Below are 14,899 nucleotides of genomic sequence, written 5' to 3'. Positions count from 1 at the left end.
CATTGGCTCCGCTTCTTCTTCTCTCTCTCTCCTGGACCGTTGGTGGAGTAACATCTCCCCGTCCTTGGCTCCCGTTATGTAGCCGCTAACTGCTGTTTATTGTCCCTGAAGAAGACCTAAACCTGGTCGAAACGTTGGATGTACAGTAAGACGATTCTCATGTTTTGTCGGGCTCAAGAAAAATAAACGGCAAAGAACAATCCTTTCTCCGTTTTTTTTGCTAAAAGCTAAGTCATGCTGGAGCTAAATGCTAATGCTAAGCGGGCCCATAAGCTAACTGAGGCTATCCTAGCACAGCCCGCTAGCGAGTCCATAGACATTGAGGCGTACTACGCACAACATGAGGCGAACGCGAATGCGGCACGACGTATGACGATGCAATAACATCGAAGCAAGGGGACCGGAGAGAGGAGAGAGACGACGCACACACGATGACCTGCTAACCGAGCCACGCCGCTGAGACCGCTCCAGGTGCAGCGTCAGCTAAACCGCAACACGGACGGCTGCTGATGAAGGTGACGGCTTCGTGTTTACTTTTAACAAATAAATAACAGTTTAATAATAGAAAACTGGAGGCTGGAGACGGAGGACAACAGGAGGCTGCGTGGATGTTCGGGACTGCGGGACCTGTCCGGTTTGATGGACCGTGCACCGACAGTGGTCTTCGGACCGCTGTCCCAACCCTTTCACCCCTAACCAGCCAGTGCCTCGCCGGTCTGGGTCCTGTCTTCGCTGGACGTCTGTGCGGTCCCCGATGTTCCTGTCCCTAAGCCTAACCACAGAGGTTTTAAGCCCTAATCACAACCACAGTGACTCACCTGCAATCCACTAACATGGACTATTTCCTACTTTAATATGTATTCCTGCTATTAGGATTCTTCATCTGTGTGTACAATACTGTTTGCAATTATTTAAGAGACAAAGTTAACTCCCAGAATGTTATGCATATTTATAAACAGGACGTAGCTCAAAATGAAGCACAATTTGATTCCTAGTAATGTTTGCAACTCTGGTGAAGGTATGACAAATGTATAATTATTATAATGCACTGTATTGATAACGCCAATAGGGATGACTTTATGCTTGAAGGCAACATTGAAGGGCAATGGACCCATTCTTCAGTGGTTTGTATCTATCAGGGTGTTTTTAGATGAGACACCGGAAGGTGACCGGATGTCGTCATACCCAGCTCTATTATCATTGGCTCCGCTTCTTCTTCTCTCTCTCTCTCCTGGACCGTTGGTGGAGTAACATCTCCCCGTCCTTGGCTCCCGTTATGTAGCCGCTAACTGCTGTTTATTGTCCCTGAAGAAGACCTAAACCTGGTCGAAACGTTGGATGTACAGTAAGACGATTCTCATGTTTTGTCGGGCTCAAGAAAAATAAACGGCAAAGAACAATCCTTTCTCCGTTTTTTTTGCTAAAAGCTAAGTCATGCTGGAGCTAAATGCTAATGCTAAGCGGGCCCATAAGCTAACTGAGGCTATCCTAGCACAGCCCGCTAGCGAGTCCATAGACATTGAGGCGTACTACGCACAACATGAGGCGAACGCGAATGCGGCACGACGTATGACGATGCAATAACATCGAAGCAAGGGGACCGGAGAGAGGAGAGAGACGACGCACACACGATGACCTGCTAACCGAGCCACGCCGCTGAGACCGCTCCAGGTGCAGCGTCAGCTAAACCGCAACACGGACGGCTGCTGATGAAGGTGACGGCTTCGTGTTTACTTTTAACAAATAAATAACAGTTTAATAATAGAAAACTGGAGGCTGGAGACGGAGGACAACAGGAGGCTGCGTGGATGTTCGGGACTGCGGGACCTGTCCGGTTTGATGGACCGTGCACCGACAGTGGTCTTCGGACCGCTGTCCCAACCCTTTCACCCCTAACCAGCCAGTGCCTCGCCGGTCTGGGTCCTGTCTTCGCTGGACGTCTGTGCGGTCCCCGATGTTCCTGTCCCTAAGCCTAACCACAGAGGTTTTAAGCCCTAATCACAACCACAGTGACTCACCTGCAATCCACTAACATGGACTATTTCCTACTTTAATATGTATTCCTGCTATTAGGATTCTTCATCTGTGTGTACAATACTGTTTGCAATTATTTAAGAGACAAAGTTAACTCCCAGAATGTTATGCATATTTATAAACAGGACGTAGCTCAAAATGAAGCACAATTTGATTCCTAGTAATGTTTGCAACTCTGGTGAAGGTATGACAAATGTATAATTATTATAATGCACTGTATTGATAACGCCAATAGGGATGACTTTATGCTTGAAGGCAACATTGAAGGGCAATGGACCCATTCTTCAGTGGTTTGTATCTATCAGGGTGTTTTTAGATGAGACACCGGAAGGTGACCGGATGTCGTCATACCCAGCTCTATTATCATTGGCTCCGCTTCTTCTTCTCTCTCTCTCTCCTGGACCGTTGGTGGAGTAACATCTCCCCGTCCTTGGCTCCCGTTATGTAGCCGCTAACTGCTGTTTATTGTCCCTGAAGAAGACCTAAACCTGGTCGAAACGTTGGATGTACAGTAAGACGATTCTCATGTTTTGTCGGGCTCAAGAAAAATAAACGGCAAAGAACAATCCTTTCTCCGTTTTTTTTGCTAAAAGCTAAGTCATGCTGGAGCTAAATGCTAATGCTAAGCGGGCCCATAAGCTAACTGAGGCTATCCTAGCACAGCCCGCTAGCGAGTCCATAGACATTGAGGCGTACTACGCACAACATGAGGCGAACGCGAATGCGGCACGACGTATGACGATGCAATAACATCGAAGCAAGGGGACCGGAGAGAGGAGAGAGACGACGCACACACGATGACCTGCTAACCGAGCCACGCCGCTGAGACCGCTCCAGGTGCAGCGTCAGCTAAACCGCAACACGGACGGCTGCTGATGAAGGTGACGGCTTCGTGTTTACTTTTAACAAATAAATAACAGTTTAATAATAGAAAACTGGAGGCTGGAGACGGAGGACAACAGGAGGCTGCGTGGATGTTCGGGACTGCGGGACCTGTCCGGTTTGATGGACCGTGCACCGACAGTGGTCTTCGGACCGCTGTCCCAACCCTTTCACCCCTAACCAGCCAGTGCCTCGCCGGTCTGGGTCCTGTCTTCGCTGGACGTCTGTGCGGTCCCCGATGTTCCTGTCCCTAAGCCTAACCACAGAGGTTTTAAGCCCTAATCACAACCACAGTGACTCACCTGCAATCCACTAACATGGACTATTTCCTACTTTAATATGTATTCCTGCTATTAGGATTCTTCATCTGTGTGTACAATACTGTTTGCAATTATTTAAGAGACAAAGTTAACTCCCAGAATGTTATGCATATTTATAAACAGGACGTAGCTCAAAATGAAGCACAATTTGATTCCTAGTAATGTTTGCAACTCTGGTGAAGGTATGACAAATGTATAATTATTATAATGCACTGTATTGATAACGCCAATAGGGATGACTTTATGCTTGAAGGCAACATTGAAGGGCAATGGACCCATTCTTCAGTGGTTTGTATCTATCAGGGTGTTTTTAGATGAGACACCGGAAGGTGACCGGATGTCGTCATACCCAGCTCTATTATCATTGGCTCCGCTTCTTCTTCTCTCTCTCTCTCCTGGACCGTTGGTGGAGTAACATCTCCCCGTCCTTGGCTCCCGTTATGTAGCCGCTAACTGCTGTTTATTGTCCCTGAAGAAGACCTAAACCTGGTCGAAACGTTGGATGTACAGTAAGACGATTCTCATGTTTTGTCGGGCTCAAGAAAAATAAACGGCAAAGAACAATCCTTTCTCCGTTTTTTTTGCTAAAAGCTAAGTCATGCTGGAGCTAAATGCTAATGCTAAGCGGGCCCATAAGCTAACTGAGGCTATCCTAGCACAGCCCGCTAGCGAGTCCATAGACATTGAGGCGTACTACGCACAACATGAGGCGAACGCGAATGCGGCACGACGTATGACGATGCAATAACATCGAAGCAAGGGGACCGGAGAGAGGAGAGAGACGACGCACACACGATGACCTGCTAACCGAGCCACGCCGCTGAGACCGCTCCAGGTGCAGCGTCAGCTAAACCGCAACACGGACGGCTGCTGATGAAGGTGACGGCTTCGTGTTTACTTTTAACAAATAAATAACAGTTTAATAATAGAAAACTGGAGGCTGGAGACGGAGGACAACAGGAGGCTGCGTGGATGTTCGGGACTGCGGGACCTGTCCGGTTTGATGGACCGTGCACCGACAGTGGTCTTCGGACCGCTGTCCCAACCCTTTCACCCCTAACCAGCCAGTGCCTCGCCGGTCTGGGTCCTGTCTTCGCTGGACGTCTGTGCGGTCCCCGATGTTCCTGTCCCTAAGCCTAACCACAGAGGTTTTAAGCCCTAATCACAACCACAGTGACTCACCTGCAATCCACTAACATGGACTATTTCCTACTTTAATATGTATTCCTGCTATTAGGATTCTTCATCTGTGTGTACAATACTGTTTGCAATTATTTAAGAGACAAAGTTAACTCCCAGAATGTTATGCATATTTATAAACAGGACGTAGCTCAAAATGAAGCACAATTTGATTCCTAGTAATGTTTGCAACTCTGGTGAAGGTATGACAAATGTATAATTATTATAATGCACTGTATTGATAACGCCAATAGGGATGACTTTATGCTTGAAGGCAACATTGAAGGGCAATGGACCCATTCTTCAGTGGTTTGTATCTATCAGGGTGTTTTTAGATGAGACACCGGAAGGTGACCGGATGTCGTCATACCCAGCTCTATTATCATTGGCTCCGCTTCTTCTTCTCTCTCTCTCTCCTGGACCGTTGGTGGAGTAACATCTCCCCGTCCTTGGCTCCCGTTATGTAGCCGCTAACTGCTGTTTATTGTCCCTGAAGAAGACCTAAACCTGGTCGAAACGTTGGATGTACAGTAAGACGATTCTCATGTTTTGTCGGGCTCAAGAAAAATAAACGGCAAAGAACAATCCTTTCTCCGTTTTTTTTGCTAAAAGCTAAGTCATGCTGGAGCTAAATGCTAATGCTAAGCGGGCCCATAAGCTAACTGAGGCTATCCTAGCACAGCCCGCTAGCGAGTCCATAGACATTGAGGCGTACTACGCACAACATGAGGCGAACGCGAATGCGGCACGACGTATGACGATGCAATAACATCGAAGCAAGGGGACCGGAGAGAGGAGAGAGACGACGCACACACGATGACCTGCTAACCGAGCCACGCCGCTGAGACCGCTCCAGGTGCAGCGTCAGCTAAACCGCAACACGGACGGCTGCTGATGAAGGTGACGGCTTCGTGTTTACTTTTAACAAATAAATAACAGTTTAATAATAGAAAACTGGAGGCTGGAGACGGAGGACAACAGGAGGCTGCGTGGATGTTCGGGACTGCGGGACCTGTCCGGTTTGATGGACCGTGCACCGACAGTGGTCTTCGGACCGCTGTCCCAACCCTTTCACCCCTAACCAGCCAGTGCCTCGCCGGTCTGGGTCCTGTCTTCGCTGGACGTCTGTGCGGTCCCCGATGTTCCTGTCCCTAAGCCTAACCACAGAGGTTTTAAGCCCTAATCACAACCACAGTGACTCACCTGCAATCCACTAACATGGACTATTTCCTACTTTAATATGTATTCCTGCTATTAGGATTCTTCATCTGTGTGTACAATACTGTTTGCAATTATTTAAGAGACAAAGTTAACTCCCAGAATGTTATGCATATTTATAAACAGGACGTAGCTCAAAATGAAGCACAATTTGATTCCTAGTAATGTTTGCAACTCTGGTGAAGGTATGACAAATGTATAATTATTATAATGCACTGTATTGATAACGCCAATAGGGATGACTTTATGCTTGAAGGCAACATTGAAGGGCAATGGACCCATTCTTCAGTGGTTTGTATCTATCAGGGTGTTTTTAGATGAGACACCGGAAGGTGACCGGATGTCGTCATACCCAGCTCTATTATCATTGGCTCCGCTTCTTCTTCTCTCTCTCTCTCCTGGACCGTTGGTGGAGTAACATCTCCCCGTCCTTGGCTCCCGTTATGTAGCCGCTAACTGCTGTTTATTGTCCCTGAAGAAGACCTAAACCTGGTCGAAACGTTGGATGTACAGTAAGACGATTCTCATGTTTTGTCGGGCTCAAGAAAAATAAACGGCAAAGAACAATCCTTTCTCCGTTTTTTTTGCTAAAAGCTAAGTCATGCTGGAGCTAAATGCTAATGCTAAGCGGGCCCATAAGCTAACTGAGGCTATCCTAGCACAGCCCGCTAGCGAGTCCATAGACATTGAGGCGTACTACGCACAACATGAGGCGAACGCGAATGCGGCACGACGTATGACGATGCAATAACATCGAAGCAAGGGGACCGGAGAGAGGAGAGAGACGACGCACACACGATGACCTGCTAACCGAGCCACGCCGCTGAGACCGCTCCAGGTGCAGCGTCAGCTAAACCGCAACACGGACGGCTGCTGATGAAGGTGACGGCTTCGTGTTTACTTTTAACAAATAAATAACAGTTTAATAATAGAAAACTGGAGGCTGGAGACGGAGGACAACAGGAGGCTGCGTGGATGTTCGGGACTGCGGGACCTGTCCGGTTTGATGGACCGTGCACCGACAGTGGTCTTCGGACCGCTGTCCCAACCCTTTCACCCCTAACCAGCCAGTGCCTCGCCGGTCTGGGTCCTGTCTTCGCTGGACGTCTGTGCGGTCCCCGATGTTCCTGTCCCTAAGCCTAACCACAGAGGTTTTAAGCCCTAATCACAACCACAGTGACTCACCTGCAATCCACTAACATGGACTATTTCCTACTTTAATATGTATTCCTGCTATTAGGATTCTTCATCTGTGTGTACAATACTGTTTGCAATTATTTAAGAGACAAAGTTAACTCCCAGAATGTTATGCATATTTATAAACAGGACGTAGCTCAAAATGAAGCACAATTTGATTCCTAGTAATGTTTGCAACTCTGGTGAAGGTATGACAAATGTATAATTATTATAATGCACTGTATTGATAACGCCAATAGGGATGACTTTATGCTTGAAGGCAACATTGAAGGGCAATGGACCCATTCTTCAGTGGTTTGTATCTATCAGGGTGTTTTTAGATGAGACACCGGAAGGTGACCGGATGTCGTCATACCCAGCTCTATTATCATTGGCTCCGCTTCTTCTTCTCTCTCTCTCTCCTGGACCGTTGGTGGAGTAACATCTCCCCGTCCTTGGCTCCCGTTATGTAGCCGCTAACTGCTGTTTATTGTCCCTGAAGAAGACCTAAACCTGGTCGAAACGTTGGATGTACAGTAAGACGATTCTCATGTTTTGTCGGGCTCAAGAAAAATAAACGGCAAAGAACAATCCTTTCTCCGTTTTTTTTGCTAAAAGCTAAGTCATGCTGGAGCTAAATGCTAATGCTAAGCGGGCCCATAAGCTAACTGAGGCTATCCTAGCACAGCCCGCTAGCGAGTCCATAGACATTGAGGCGTACTACGCACAACATGAGGCGAACGCGAATGCGGCACGACGTATGACGATGCAATAACATCGAAGCAAGGGGACCGGAGAGAGGAGAGAGACGACGCACACACGATGACCTGCTAACCGAGCCACGCCGCTGAGACCGCTCCAGGTGCAGCGTCAGCTAAACCGCAACACGGACGGCTGCTGATGAAGGTGACGGCTTCGTGTTTACTTTTAACAAATAAATAACAGTTTAATAATAGAAAACTGGAGGCTGGAGACGGAGGACAACAGGAGGCTGCGTGGATGTTCGGGACTGCGGGACCTGTCCGGTTTGATGGACCGTGCACCGACAGTGGTCTTCGGACCGCTGTCCCAACCCTTTCACCCCTAACCAGCCAGTGCCTCGCCGGTCTGGGTCCTGTCTTCGCTGGACGTCTGTGCGGTCCCCGATGTTCCTGTCCCTAAGCCTAACCACAGAGGTTTTAAGCCCTAATCACAACCACAGTGACTCACCTGCAATCCACTAACATGGACTATTTCCTACTTTAATATGTATTCCTGCTATTAGGATTCTTCATCTGTGTGTACAATACTGTTTGCAATTATTTAAGAGACAAAGTTAACTCCCAGAATGTTATGCATATTTATAAACAGGACGTAGCTCAAAATGAAGCACAATTTGATTCCTAGTAATGTTTGCAACTCTGGTGAAGGTATGACAAATGTATAATTATTATAATGCACTGTATTGATAACGCCAATAGGGATGACTTTATGCTTGAAGGCAACATTGAAGGGCAATGGACCCATTCTTCAGTGGTTTGTATCTATCAGGGTGTTTTTAGATGAGACACCGGAAGGTGACCGGATGTCGTCATACCCAGCTCTATTATCATTGGCTCCGCTTCTTCTTCTCTCTCTCTCTCCTGGACCGTTGGTGGAGTAACATCTCCCCGTCCTTGGCTCCCGTTATGTAGCCGCTAACTGCTGTTTATTGTCCCTGAAGAAGACCTAAACCTGGTCGAAACGTTGGATGTACAGTAAGACGATTCTCATGTTTTGTCGGGCTCAAGAAAAATAAACGGCAAAGAACAATCCTTTCTCCGTTTTTTTTGCTAAAAGCTAAGTCATGCTGGAGCTAAATGCTAATGCTAAGCGGGCCCATAAGCTAACTGAGGCTATCCTAGCACAGCCCGCTAGCGAGTCCATAGACATTGAGGCGTACTACGCACAACATGAGGCGAACGCGAATGCGGCACGACGTATGACGATGCAATAACATCGAAGCAAGGGGACCGGAGAGAGGAGAGAGACGACGCACACACGATGACCTGCTAACCGAGCCACGCCGCTGAGACCGCTCCAGGTGCAGCGTCAGCTAAACCGCAACACGGACGGCTGCTGATGAAGGTGACGGCTTCGTGTTTACTTTTAACAAATAAATAACAGTTTAATAATAGAAAACTGGAGGCTGGAGACGGAGGACAACAGGAGGCTGCGTGGATGTTCGGGACTGCGGGACCTGTCCGGTTTGATGGACCGTGCACCGACAGTGGTCTTCGGACCGCTGTCCCAACCCTTTCACCCCTAACCAGCCAGTGCCTCGCCGGTCTGGGTCCTGTCTTCGCTGGACGTCTGTGCGGTCCCCGATGTTCCTGTCCCTAAGCCTAACCACAGAGGTTTTAAGCCCTAATCACAACCACAGTGACTCACCTGCAATCCACTAACATGGACTATTTCCTACTTTAATATGTATTCCTGCTATTAGGATTCTTCATCTGTGTGTACAATACTGTTTGCAATTATTTAAGAGACAAAGTTAACTCCCAGAATGTTATGCATATTTATAAACAGGACGTAGCTCAAAATGAAGCACAATTTGATTCCTAGTAATGTTTGCAACTCTGGTGAAGGTATGACAAATGTATAATTATTATAATGCACTGTATTGATAACGCCAATAGGGATGACTTTATGCTTGAAGGCAACATTGAAGGGCAATGGACCCATTCTTCAGTGGTTTGTATCTATCAGGGTGTTTTTAGATGAGACACCGGAAGGTGACCGGATGTCGTCATACCCAGCTCTATTATCATTGGCTCCGCTTCTTCTTCTCTCTCTCTCTCCTGGACCGTTGGTGGAGTAACATCTCCCCGTCCTTGGCTCCCGTTATGTAGCCGCTAACTGCTGTTTATTGTCCCTGAAGAAGACCTAAACCTGGTCGAAACGTTGGATGTACAGTAAGACGATTCTCATGTTTTGTCGGGCTCAAGAAAAATAAACGGCAAAGAACAATCCTTTCTCCGTTTTTTTTGCTAAAAGCTAAGTCATGCTGGAGCTAAATGCTAATGCTAAGCGGGCCCATAAGCTAACTGAGGCTATCCTAGCACAGCCCGCTAGCGAGTCCATAGACATTGAGGCGTACTACGCACAACATGAGGCGAACGCGAATGCGGCACGACGTATGACGATGCAATAACATCGAAGCAAGGGGACCGGAGAGAGGAGAGAGACGACGCACACACGATGACCTGCTAACCGAGCCACGCCGCTGAGACCGCTCCAGGTGCAGCGTCAGCTAAACCGCAACACGGACGGCTGCTGATGAAGGTGACGGCTTCGTGTTTACTTTTAACAAATAAATAACAGTTTAATAATAGAAAACTGGAGGCTGGAGACGGAGGACAACAGGAGGCTGCGTGGATGTTCGGGACTGCGGGACCTGTCCGGTTTGATGGACCGTGCACCGACAGTGGTCTTCGGACCGCTGTCCCAACCCTTTCACCCCTAACCAGCCAGTGCCTCGCCGGTCTGGGTCCTGTCTTCGCTGGACGTCTGTGCGGTCCCCGATGTTCCTGTCCCTAAGCCTAACCACAGAGGTTTTAAGCCCTAATCACAACCACAGTGACTCACCTGCAATCCACTAACATGGACTATTTCCTACTTTAATATGTATTCCTGCTATTAGGATTCTTCATCTGTGTGTACAATACTGTTTGCAATTATTTAAGAGACAAAGTTAACTCCCAGAATGTTATGCATATTTATAAACAGGACGTAGCTCAAAATGAAGCACAATTTGATTCCTAGTAATGTTTGCAACTCTGGTGAAGGTATGACAAATGTATAATTATTATAATGCACTGTATTGATAACGCCAATAGGGATGACTTTATGCTTGAAGGCAACATTGAAGGGCAATGGACCCATTCTTCAGTGGTTTGTATCTATCAGGGTGTTTTTAGATGAGACACCGGAAGGTGACCGGATGTCGTCATACCCAGCTCTATTATCATTGGCTCCGCTTCTTCTTCTCTCTCTCTCTCCTGGACCGTTGGTGGAGTAACATCTCCCCGTCCTTGGCTCCCGTTATGTAGCCGCTAACTGCTGTTTATTGTCCCTGAAGAAGACCTAAACCTGGTCGAAACGTTGGATGTACAGTAAGACGATTCTCATGTTTTGTCGGGCTCAAGAAAAATAAACGGCAAAGAACAATCCTTTCTCCGTTTTTTTTGCTAAAAGCTAAGTCATGCTGGAGCTAAATGCTAATGCTAAGCGGGCCCATAAGCTAACTGAGGCTATCCTAGCACAGCCCGCTAGCGAGTCCATAGACATTGAGGCGTACTACGCACAACATGAGGCGAACGCGAATGCGGCACGACGTATGACGATGCAATAACATCGAAGCAAGGGGACCGGAGAGAGGAGAGAGACGACGCACACACGATGACCTGCTAACCGAGCCACGCCGCTGAGACCGCTCCAGGTGCAGCGTCAGCTAAACCGCAACACGGACGGCTGCTGATGAAGGTGACGGCTTCGTGTTTACTTTTAACAAATAAATAACAGTTTAATAATAGAAAACTGGAGGCTGGAGACGGAGGACAACAGGAGGCTGCGTGGATGTTCGGGACTGCGGGACCTGTCCGGTTTGATGGACCGTGCACCGACAGTGGTCTTCGGACCGCTGTCCCAACCCTTTCACCCCTAACCAGCCAGTGCCTCGCCGGTCTGGGTCCTGTCTTCGCTGGACGTCTGTGCGGTCCCCGATGTTCCTGTCCCTAAGCCTAACCACAGAGGTTTTAAGCCCTAATCACAACCACAGTGACTCACCTGCAATCCACTAACATGGACTATTTCCTACTTTAATATGTATTCCTGCTATTAGGATTCTTCATCTGTGTGTACAATACTGTTTGCAATTATTTAAGAGACAAAGTTAACTCCCAGAATGTTATGCATATTTATAAACAGGACGTAGCTCAAAATGAAGCACAATTTGATTCCTAGTAATGTTTGCAACTCTGGTGAAGGTATGACAAATGTATAATTATTATAATGCACTGTATTGATAACGCCAATAGGGATGACTTTATGCTTGAAGGCAACATTGAAGGGCAATGGACCCATTCTTCAGTGGTTTGTATCTATCAGGGTGTTTTTAGATGAGACACCGGAAGGTGACCGGATGTCGTCATACCCAGCTCTATTATCATTGGCTCCGCTTCTTCTTCTCTCTCTCTCTCCTGGACCGTTGGTGGAGTAACATCTCCCCGTCCTTGGCTCCCGTTATGTAGCCGCTAACTGCTGTTTATTGTCCCTGAAGAAGACCTAAACCTGGTCGAAACGTTGGATGTACAGTAAGACGATTCTCATGTTTTGTCGGGCTCAAGAAAAATAAACGGCAAAGAACAATCCTTTCTCCGTTTTTTTTGCTAAAAGCTAAGTCATGCTGGAGCTAAATGCTAATGCTAAGCGGGCCCATAAGCTAACTGAGGCTATCCTAGCACAGCCCGCTAGCGAGTCCATAGACATTGAGGCGTACTACGCACAACATGAGGCGAACGCGAATGCGGCACGACGTATGACGATGCAATAACATCGAAGCAAGGGGACCGGAGAGAGGAGAGAGACGACGCACACACGATGACCTGCTAACCGAGCCACGCCGCTGAGACCGCTCCAGGTGCAGCGTCAGCTAAACCGCAACACGGACGGCTGCTGATGAAGGTGACGGCTTCGTGTTTACTTTTAACAAATAAATAACAGTTTAATAATAGAAAACTGGAGGCTGGAGACGGAGGACAACAGGAGGCTGCGTGGATGTTCGGGACTGCGGGACCTGTCCGGTTTGATGGACCGTGCACCGACAGTGGTCTTCGGACCGCTGTCCCAACCCTTTCACCCCTAACCAGCCAGTGCCTCGCCGGTCTGGGTCCTGTCTTCGCTGGACGTCTGTGCGGTCCCCGATGTTCCTGTCCCTAAGCCTAACCACAGAGGTTTTAAGCCCTAATCACAACCACAGTGACTCACCTGCAATCCACTAACATGGACTATTTCCTACTTTAATATGTATTCCTGCTATTAGGATTCTTCATCTGTGTGTACAATACTGTTTGCAATTATTTAAGAGACAAAGTTAACTCCCAGAATGTTATGCATATTTATAAACAGGACGTAGCTCAAAATGAAGCACAATTTGATTCCTAGTAATGTTTGCAACTCTGGTGAAGGTATGACAAATGTATAATTATTATAATGCACTGTATTGATAACGCCAATAGGGATGACTTTATGCTTGAAGGCAACATTGAAGGGCAATGGACCCATTCTTCAGTGGTTTGTATCTATCAGGGTGTTTTTAGATGAGACACCGGAAGGTGACCGGATGTCGTCATACCCAGCTCTATTATCATTGGCTCCGCTTCTTCTTCTCTCTCTCTCTCCTGGACCGTTGGTGGAGTAACATCTCCCCGTCCTTGGCTCCCGTTATGTAGCCGCTAACTGCTGTTTATTGTCCCTGAAGAAGACCTAAACCTGGTCGAAACGTTGGATGTACAGTAAGACGATTCTCATGTTTTGTCGGGCTCAAGAAAAATAAACGGCAAAGAACAATCCTTTCTCCGTTTTTTTTGCTAAAAGCTAAGTCATGCTGGAGCTAAATGCTAATGCTAAGCGGGCCCATAAGCTAACTGAGGCTATCCTAGCACAGCCCGCTAGCGAGTCCATAGACATTGAGGCGTACTACGCACAACATGAGGCGAACGCGAATGCGGCACGACGTATGACGATGCAATAACATCGAAGCAAGGGGACCGGAGAGAGGAGAGAGACGACGCACACACGATGACCTGCTAACCGAGCCACGCCGCTGAGACCGCTCCAGGTGCAGCGTCAGCTAAACCGCAACACGGACGGCTGCTGATGAAGGTGACGGCTTCGTGTTTACTTTTAACAAATAAATAACAGTTTAATAATAGAAAACTGGAGGCTGGAGACGGAGGACAACAGGAGGCTGCGTGGATGTTCGGGACTGCGGGACCTGTCCGGTTTGATGGACCGTGCACCGACAGTGGTCTTCGGACCGCTGTCCCAACCCTTTCACCCCTAACCCTAACCCTCTAACCCCCTAACCCCCTAACCCCCTAACCCCCTAACCCTAACCCTAACCCACACTTAGCCCCGGCTAACCCTAGCCCACACTTAGCCCCGGCTAACCCTAGCCCACACTTAGCCCCGGCTAACCCTAGCCCACACTTAGCCCCGGCTAACCCTAGCCCACACTTAGCCCCGGCTAACCCTAGCCCACACTTAGCCCCGGCTAACCCTAGCCCACACTTAGCCCCGGCTAACCCTAGCCCACACTTAGCCCCGGCTAACCCTAGCCCACACTTAGCCCCGGCTAACCCTAGCCCACACTTAGCCCCGGCTAACCCTAGCCCACACTTAGCCCCGGCTAACCCTAGCCCACACTTAGCCCCGGCTAACCCTAGCCCACACTTAGCCCCGGCTAACCCTAGCCCACACTTAGCCCCGGCTAACCCTAGCCCACACTTAGCCCCGGCTAACCCTAGCCCACACTTAGCCCCGGCTAACCCTAGCCCACACTTAGCCCCGGCTAACCCTAGCCCACACTTAGCCCCGGCTAACCCTAGCCCACACTTAGCCCCGGCTAACCCTAGCCCACACTTAGCCCCGGCTAACCCTAGCCCACACTTAGCCCCGGCTAACCCTAGCCCACACTTAGCCCCGGCTAACCCTAGCCCACACTTAGCCCCGGCTAACCCTAGCCCACACTTAGCCCCGGCTAACCCTAGCCCACACTTAGCCCCGGCTAACCCTAGCCCACACTTAGCCCCGGCTAACCCTAGCCCACACTTAGCCCCGGCTAACCCTAGCCCACACTTAGCCCCGGCTAACCCTAGCCCACACTTAGCCCCGGCTAACCCTAGCCCACACTTAGCCCCGGCTAACCCTAGCCCACACTTAGCCCCGGCTAACCCTAGCCCACACTTAGCCCCGGCTAACCCTAGCCCACACTTAGCCCCGGCTAACCCTAGCCCACACTTAGCCCCGGCTAACCCTAGCCCACACTTAGCCCCGGCTAACCCTAG

At 48.8% G+C, this 14,899-nt stretch overlaps 1 long non-coding RNA gene across 1 annotated transcript; it reads left to right on the top strand.

The window, feature by feature from the left end:
• Nucleotides 1–6: 6 nt before the first annotated feature.
• LOC144384628 (uncharacterized) lies at nucleotides 7–13,400 on the top strand. The gene is made up of 2 exons (XR_013451447.1): nucleotides 7–4,629; nucleotides 5,725–13,400. It is a non-coding gene; the product is annotated as an uncharacterized LOC144384628 (long non-coding RNA).
• Nucleotides 13,401–14,899: the final 1,499 nt, after the last annotated feature.

The sequence above is a fragment of the Gasterosteus aculeatus genome, chromosome 11 (genome assembly GCF_964276395.1).
Source record: "Gasterosteus aculeatus chromosome 11, fGasAcu3.hap1.1, whole genome shotgun sequence".
NCBI lineage: Eukaryota > Metazoa > Chordata > Actinopteri > Perciformes > Gasterosteidae > Gasterosteus > Gasterosteus aculeatus.
The sequence above is the reverse complement of the archived record's forward strand: the minus strand, read 5'-3'. Positions and strand labels throughout refer to the sequence as shown.